Source organism: Mus caroli, chromosome 17 (assembly GCF_900094665.2).
Source record: "Mus caroli chromosome 17, CAROLI_EIJ_v1.1, whole genome shotgun sequence".
Lineage (NCBI taxonomy): Eukaryota > Metazoa > Chordata > Mammalia > Rodentia > Muridae > Mus > Mus caroli.
The window spans coordinates 7,261,991-7,270,244 of NC_034586.1; positions in this window are offsets into that span (position 1 = coordinate 7,261,991).

The window sequence follows — 8,254 nt, forward strand, 5'->3', positions numbered from 1 at the left end:
CCTTGATTTGCTAGTCAGGAGCACCTATCTTTCCAGAGGTATTAGGGGTGTCTTCCTCTGAACTCTAAGCTGATGACTTGAATGTATACCTGGAAAAAGTCTGGCTAGGACTGTATTCCTCCCATTTGCTATATCCTCTCATATGCTATATCCTCCCATATACTATAACCTCTCATATACTATAACCTCCCATATACTATATACTCCCATATATTATAGACGCCCATATACTATATCCTCCCTCAGAAGTCACACTATGAGGACATGCCTTCTTTCCATTGTTACCTGCCCTATTCCTTTTTTACCCTGGTCTTTGAAAGACATAGGTAGTTTCTACTTCCAGTGTGGTCACCCTAGTATATGTCCATGAAGTTCTTCAGAAGTGGACTAGGAGCCTCTCAGCACATGTTGTCCATGGTGTTGCAGAACCCTCTGTCCACCTCTGACTAGCTGATACTGCACATGTATCTCTGTACAAGTTAGGTCTGGTTCTTTCTCCTGGCCCCATGCTGCCAGTAATATGACTAAGACTCAAAATATATTCACAAATGCCTTGGCCATATAGTTAGGCTCTTTGCTGTCTAGAATTATAACTTAAGATTACCCATTTATCTTAATCTACATCCTGCCATATGGCTGGTTACCTGTGTTCAAGCACCATGCATTCATTTCCTCACATCTTCCTTGGTAGGTCTTTTACCTGACTCTTTCTCAGAATCCCCTCTTATTCCAGAGTCCCACCTCCTATTTCTTGCTTATGCCATAGGCCATTAGATTCATCACTGACAGGTGCTACATCCATACAGACATAAGATATTCTCTCGACAGATCTCTAGACCTTGAATGAGATTAATGTTTCTGTCCCTTCGAAACTAGAATATTAGAGTTCAGACACCAAAGAGAGATTATTGGGAAGTGAAAAAGAAAGGGATGCTATAACTGTCTCCTCCGATTACAAGTGAAGATGCGCTGAGAAAGCTATTGTCCAAAATCTAGGAAGACCCCTTTTCAGGAGATTGAATCTTGGACTCTCTTGCCTCCAGAACTGTGAGAAAAAAATGTGTGCCTATAACAGTCTATAATAGCAGTCAAGCAGTTTAAGACAAGGCAGTTTGGGAGCTCATGCATTCAGTGGACATATAATTGGAGTGTGATGTTGTCTTCTATAGGTGAGGACCATTTTTCACATCCTGGAATAGAATGGTGGTTGCTAAGGGAGGTTCTGCCCAGACACCTGTGATTTTTTTTCCCCAGGCAAGATTATGCTATGATGAATTCTATGGAAGCCACCAGGGAAGACCAATGAGTCTATATCAGTCTGTGAACCCCAACAAAGGGAACTCCTGGCTGTAAATCCCCACAAAGCTTCTCCTGTTTGTCAACAGACTTCCTCTGAGCCTGGCTATGGGTATTCTCACTTGCCTCAGGCATCACTGCCAGCTGTCTTATACTGTACTGCCTAGTAGAATCATGGACCATGTGGCTTGACACTCTGAGATACCTGGGATCGAAGGAACTTTGCTGAGCCTAATGCTAGCTGTTCTAATCTCTCTGTTGATGCTTTTGCTGTCTTACTGTGCTCTATCAGATGAGTCACATGGCTTGCTTCTGTCTTTGGAAGGAATAGTTACTTTGGGGACTGGTGGTTTGAATGAAAAATGCCTCCTGCCCCTCTCCCCACCCCACCCCCGGCGAGGGCTCAAGTATTTGAACACTTGCTCCCTAGTTGTTGGTCCTGTTTGGGGTAGGTTAGGAGGCTTGGATTTGCTGCAAGAAGTATGTCACTGGAGGGGAGGGTTTGAAGTTTAAAGTTTCTTTTCACTCTCAGCTCATTCTCTGCCTCAGACTTGCACGTAGATAAGTGAGCTCTGAGCTTCCTGCTCGTCCTCCTGTACCTGCTGCTTGCTGCCAGGCTTCCTTCCCCGATCAACTCTTATCTCTCTGGAACCCCAAAAGCAAAAGAAACTCTTCCTTCTACAAGTTGCTTTTGGTCATGGTGTTGTACAACAGACACAGAAAAGTAAAGAAGACAGTGACTTAACCCTTTGGGGGGGTTCAGCTCACTCATGGGCTATCATATTTCTTTCATTATTAGGGTGGGAGTGATATTTTTCTTGTATTATATATATTCTATGTTTTAGAGTTGATTAACATTTATAGTGACATTCAGCTGCTGCTACATGATCATTTGGTTTGTCTCCTCTCTAATGTTTTTACTGTGTTCGCTATAACTGCTATACAGTATTGCACCACATAGATATATCACACTTCTGTCAACACATGCTACATTATGTGCTATGCTGGCACATTACCTACATGTATAACTATTTGGAAAATAGAGTAAATATGTAGAAACGTGTGTGTTGAGCTTCACTAGAGAATGCTGATAGGTTCCACAAAGTGATCACATCCCCAGCATGGTGGTAGTATTTCAATACTCTATCTGCTGTATACAATTGTACCATGCTTGCTCCTTCCCTCTCCCACTGCCTCTTTCATTGAGCCTTACACTGTAACTCCACTGAATGAACTATACCTCTCTGTGTAGTCTGGGGGCTCGGATGTTAATTCATAGCAGTCTTCCAGCCTGTTCCCCAGAGTTAGAGACATGAATTGGACGATGACTAATCTTGATTGTCTACTTGACACAGGTGAGAGGGAATCTCACTGGATCAATTGCCTCCACATTAGACTAGCTTGTGGGCATGTCTGTAGGGCACTTTTTTGATTAACAACCGATATGGGTGGTACCACCCTGGAGCTGGTGGTCCCAGATTGTATAAGGAAGCAACTTGAATGAGCCATGGGTATCCGCACTCCAATAAGCACTCTACAGCCTGTTCTTCAGTTCCTGCCTCTAGGGTTCTGCCTGGAGCTTCTGCCCTTTCTACTCTGAATAATGGATTGGAAACTATAAGACAAACAAACCCTAACCATTTCACAAAATATACATACACACATATTATCTGCCTATATATATATATATATGTACGTACGTACACACACACACACACACACACACACACACACACAGAGAGAGAGAGAGAGAGAGATACATGTGTGTATAACCTGGATTTGAATCCTCTTTCTTGATTATACTCCCTGTGATCATCACTTATAATTTTGTGGCTTTACAGTACCTTTTGATAAACTGAAATTTTTAATTTACCTGGTATCAAATTTATTAATCTCTTTTCTTTATGTTTTGGGCTTTATGCAATTTAAGTTATTATTTAGTTGTTTTATAAAATCATCTACCTTTTAATGTTTTTCTATTTCCAAGTTTTCCCTTTTACTTTGCAATCATTTCTTCTACTCAGTGTTGAAGAGGAGAAGGTGGTTTTCTTTGCTCCCATGCAATGCCAGCTGTTGCCTCTCTGCTTTGGGGCATCTTTATGTGCCTTCACCATCAAATATGAACTTGTCTCATAGGTCAGGTGTCTGTGTGTTTGTCTCTTTTGAGGGTTTTCTCTTTCTTTCAGTTTGATTCATAAGTAGTCTACTATTATAAGGTTTAAACACTGACAGATAATCACCAGTTTTCTTCCATTCTCTTGGCTTTTGTGACCCTTCACTTTTTCCTAAAAGCTTTAACAACAGACAGCAAGTTGCTGGACACTCCTGCTAGGATTCCCAAGGATTTACTGACTTTGTAAGGAGGATGGAGACTATTCCTACTTTCAAGATAAGAGAAGATTGGGCCTGTTTAGGGTAATATAGCCACAGACCCTATCTTTGAATAATACAGTGTATCATCCCTTTTATTGGAGGCTTTCAACTCTTGGTAAAATTCTAAATTCTTCTGCACTAAGACTTAACAATCTTTTGCTAAGCTGATCTTTGTCTATTAAAGATATATTTCTTTAGAATGACATTGCAGTTGTAGAGATTTAGCCAGGAGATGATTTAGTTGCATGACATATTTTCTATGTGCGCCATAACTGCCTTTTAAATTTGTGAATTAAAAGACATTATTAAATTTAGTGTGTGTGTGTGTGTGTGTGTGTGTGTGTGTGTGTATGCATGCATGCATGCGTGTCTGTGTCTGCCATGATATGTTAGTGGATGTCAGAAGAAGACTCACATGATTCAGGTCTCTCCTTCTACCACAGGGGTCCCCAAAATTGTCAGACTGTCAGGCTTCACAAGAGGCACCTTCATCTTCTGCACCATCTCTCAGGCCCCAGTCTGTGATTCTTCTATGCTATTCTGAGTCAATGGAACTCTTTTGTTCCTTGATGTCTTCTCCTTCTTATTTTCTGAGTTTGATGACTAGTAGTTTTTCTTCCACATCATCATCTTAACTGGCTGTTTATCTCTCCGTTGAATTTTCAGATATGTTATTATATTATTTGTCAGATCCCTTCATGGTCAGCTATTCTGTGTACTCAGTATTTTTACTGTTTTCCTTCCTTACTGTATTTCAACCTCCCTTTCAGTTGTTTGGGTTTCTCTTTCATCTGGTATGTAATAAAATATTAGAACACTAGTTTTTTTTTTATAATACTAATACATTTCTAATGACTACCAAATTTTCTGTGTTTTATGGTTTTAAACAAGTTTGTAGCTCTTAAAACTTTATCTGGGAGAACTTACACCATGGTCCAAGGTGACATGCTGCCGATCAAGTATACATGGGCAGAGCTCTCCCTTTTGTCTGTGGGCAGCCATGGAGGTTGATCTCATTGTCAATTTGATGACATCTAGAATCAGCTGGAGATGGGTCCACAGCCAGGACTCCATGGCATTGTCTGGATGAAGCTACTTGAGGCAAGAATTTCTGTCTATTGTAGGTGGCATCTTTCCCAGAGGTGGGGTCCTAGACTATAGAAAAAGAAGAAGTCAAGCTGAGCACACACACTGATGACTTTCTGCTTCCTGACTGTGGATGTAGACTAGATGCCTCATCGCCCTGCTTCCTTGCCTTCCCGGCATGATGGACTGTATCATCAAACTGTGAGCCAAAAGAAATAGACCTTTCTGTTTTTGTTATTATTGAGATATTTTATCATAACAAAAAAAGAAAAGAAAAGAAAAGGAAAGGAAGAAAGAAAAAACTAAGACAATGTCCAAATACCACAATAAATTTTTATTTTAAATATTAACTTCAATATTTAGCTTTTTGCTATCTTATATATTGAGAGTTTGTTATTCATTTTCTTCTTTTAAATGCTGTACTAAAGAAGCTTCCCATGTCTCCTGGCTCTACCACTCTTTGTGACACCTCCACTGGAGTACTGTATAGGTTGCTCATTGCTAAAAAAAAAAAAATTCTAATTAAAACAATTTCCCCCTTGTATCTGTGGTCTCCCTCCTCCCTTCCGCACATTCTTCTCAGGTCATGTTTATTTTGAGTCCACTACATTTGCAAATTTGTAAGCTTTAGAAGTGGTAGTTGATTGACCCTTGGGTGGCCTTTGGGGCAAATCAGAACCACAGATAGCTCAGCAAGGCTCCAGAAGCAAACACACATTTGGGGAAGGCAGTGGAATAAATAAACAAAGCTATTTAACAGCTACATTAAAGAAAAAAGTTCAATAGCTTTTCTCACTTCCCCAAACCAAGAGCGGTCAGCATGGTGACTCTTCAGCCTTTACCAAGTTTATTTGTCTGATTGTTTACTGCCTCTTATCCTGAAACTTGGGTTTTTTTTTTTTTTCTGTTGTTTTCATTTTGTTTGTTTTTGGTTTTGTTTTTGCATCCAGGAAACAAAGATCTACTATTTTCAAGTAATCCTACTGATTGTTCCTTCTTTGTCTGCAACAAAATGTTTTTTGTTATTTCTAATCTGTAGAAGTTGAGACACCGATAGGCCCAGTGCTTCAATACTAGTGGTAATCTATCTCTAATGATACCTTTGATGATGCTTTTGGTAATCTATCTATAATGATGCCCCTGAAGATCTTCTCCAAGTCAGAGCCTGAAACTACATTGCCATGAGTTGGCTTGCATCTTTTCATCTCTAGTTCACAACTCTTTCTCATATTTGCATACCCTGCTGTTCCTCCACAGCTCATCTGACTACTGCACACATTGTAGACTTCAGGTCTAATACTGACTTCATCTGCATCATCTACCCCACCTCAAACCTGCGTGTCCCACAGCCTTCCTCATTTCAGTTGCTAAGACAACATTGGTAGCTCAGACAGCCACACGTCACTGTCACTGTCAGTCCTTTGCTCACTGACTGTCCTTTGCTCACTGTCTGTCCTTTGCTCTGGATGTTTCACTGTCCATCCACCAAGTCCCATTTGCTTTACTCTCAAAGAGTAAAACTCAAAGAGATAAAAAAAAAAAAAAAAAAAAAAACAACCCAAAAAACTGACTATGCCTTCTCTTCATAGCCACCACTCAGTCTGTTCCTGGATTATTATAGTGGTCTGTTTTTGCTCTCTCTCACCTTTGGAATTTGAAATAAATGGTAGGCAAAGGGATCTTTACTCTGCTCAAAAAGGTCCATTGGGTTCTAATTAGAAGAAATAAAAAACATTCGTATGCCACTTTGAGATGGAATGGGGTTTAAAATGGACCTCTTCTGCATCTTGTCTTGTAGCTTCCTTGCATTCCCTTGCACTCATTAGAGCAATTCACATTTTGAGTGTCAGCCCTCCCCATACCTTGCCCCTGCTCTTCTGAAATCTTGGCCTGACTTGCTTTCCAGTTTCCTACATGACTTTACCCAACTTCCTATTCTTGGTAAGGTTCTCCTCCACTTCCCCTTCCTTCCAGTTAACAGTTCCTTTCTTCTGATTCCTCTTGTTTTACCTGCTTAACACCATGCAGTGACCATGTGTGTTATATGATTTGATGTTTTGTTGTTAACCTTTATCACAAGAATGCAAGCTGCTGAGGGGAGGGGAGTTTTTGTCCCTTCTAAAATTTGTTTTATTGCAGTTCCTAGGTTAAAACACAGCTCATAGACAATGATTTATAATACTTAATTTACTAAAATCAGTCTTGAACATATCACCGGTTCTCCCAGTAACACTATTAAACATTTCCCAGTCACTAGGGAAGGGTGTGGATCTTCATAAGACAGTGCCATTGTGGGTTTCCTCAATTAAGAACACAAGTGTAGGCTCAAGCTTACACTTTTCCAGCTTTGAAAGCTCCACATTATTTTTTTCTAGTAGAGGCTGAGATAGCCTCCAATCTGTCAGATACTCAGTAAATTCTTGTTGAGGGTCGAGTTAAGCATATGTTTCTTCAGTTATTTTTTTTGATTCTTAAGCTTTCTGCACATCCTGTCCAGGTCATATACTTGTACCTGTCCCCCTTGAGAAGGAGATACTACAGTATATTAATTGCCTCCTGGCTTCCCATGTAAGTTACATGTGTTGTTTTCAAGCATCTTTCTCCTGATCCGCTTCCTAAATGTATCCCTTGGAGATCAGTCAAGAATTCATTTCAGTGTGTTGACCTTGTCCTGACAGCTGGAAATGCTCTGTATGCTTCTAAATTTCTCAAGATCTTGTGTCTCTCCACTCCTTCCTTGTATGGTGCATTAGAGTACTTTATCACAAACGTGCCCCCAAGAGAAACCATTCTCTCTTGCCAGTCTCCTATCTGCTACTTTCCTAGGTTTGTTAAGAGTAGATTGCACACAGCTCTGAAGACCTAGCCTGCCAAGGAAAACCCAGGCCTTTGATACATTAGACCTGGCATTGTGCATATACCTAAAAGGTTTTCCCTGGGTCAAGATAAGCACAGACAGGAAATTTGATCCTTTCAACACATGTGCATGTTAGAACATGCATCTTAGTCAGCAGCTCTGGGGAAGCTTAACCATTGTCAGCACAAAGGATGCTTTCTATATCTAGGGCAGGACAGGTAGGTACCCTTGTTGGAAAGCTCAGTTACATGCCAAATAAATAGTGCATCTGATAACTATTAAAATACCACCCCTAGTAATGGCACTTTAGAGCTCTTTCATCAAAATGAGGGGTTGCTGCTAGCCACCTACACAACAAGCAAGAGTCTGAACATCTATTGATAGGAAGAAGTGACTGAAAGGGGCTGAGGCTGCCAGACAGATGGCTTGTGAGGAAAGCACACCACACATACTTTTGAGTTATGGGAAGAATTTCTGTAGACAGTCATCCTGTTGCTTGGTTCATGATCTTTGTGATAAGACAAACTGTAGGTGTACAGGCTCATGCTAGTCCTGCCATGCTTGAAAGGATGCAAGGATGTCTGAGACTTATTCAGTGAACAGTAGGCAAGCCTTAAAGTGGAGATGGAAACTCCATGGTGA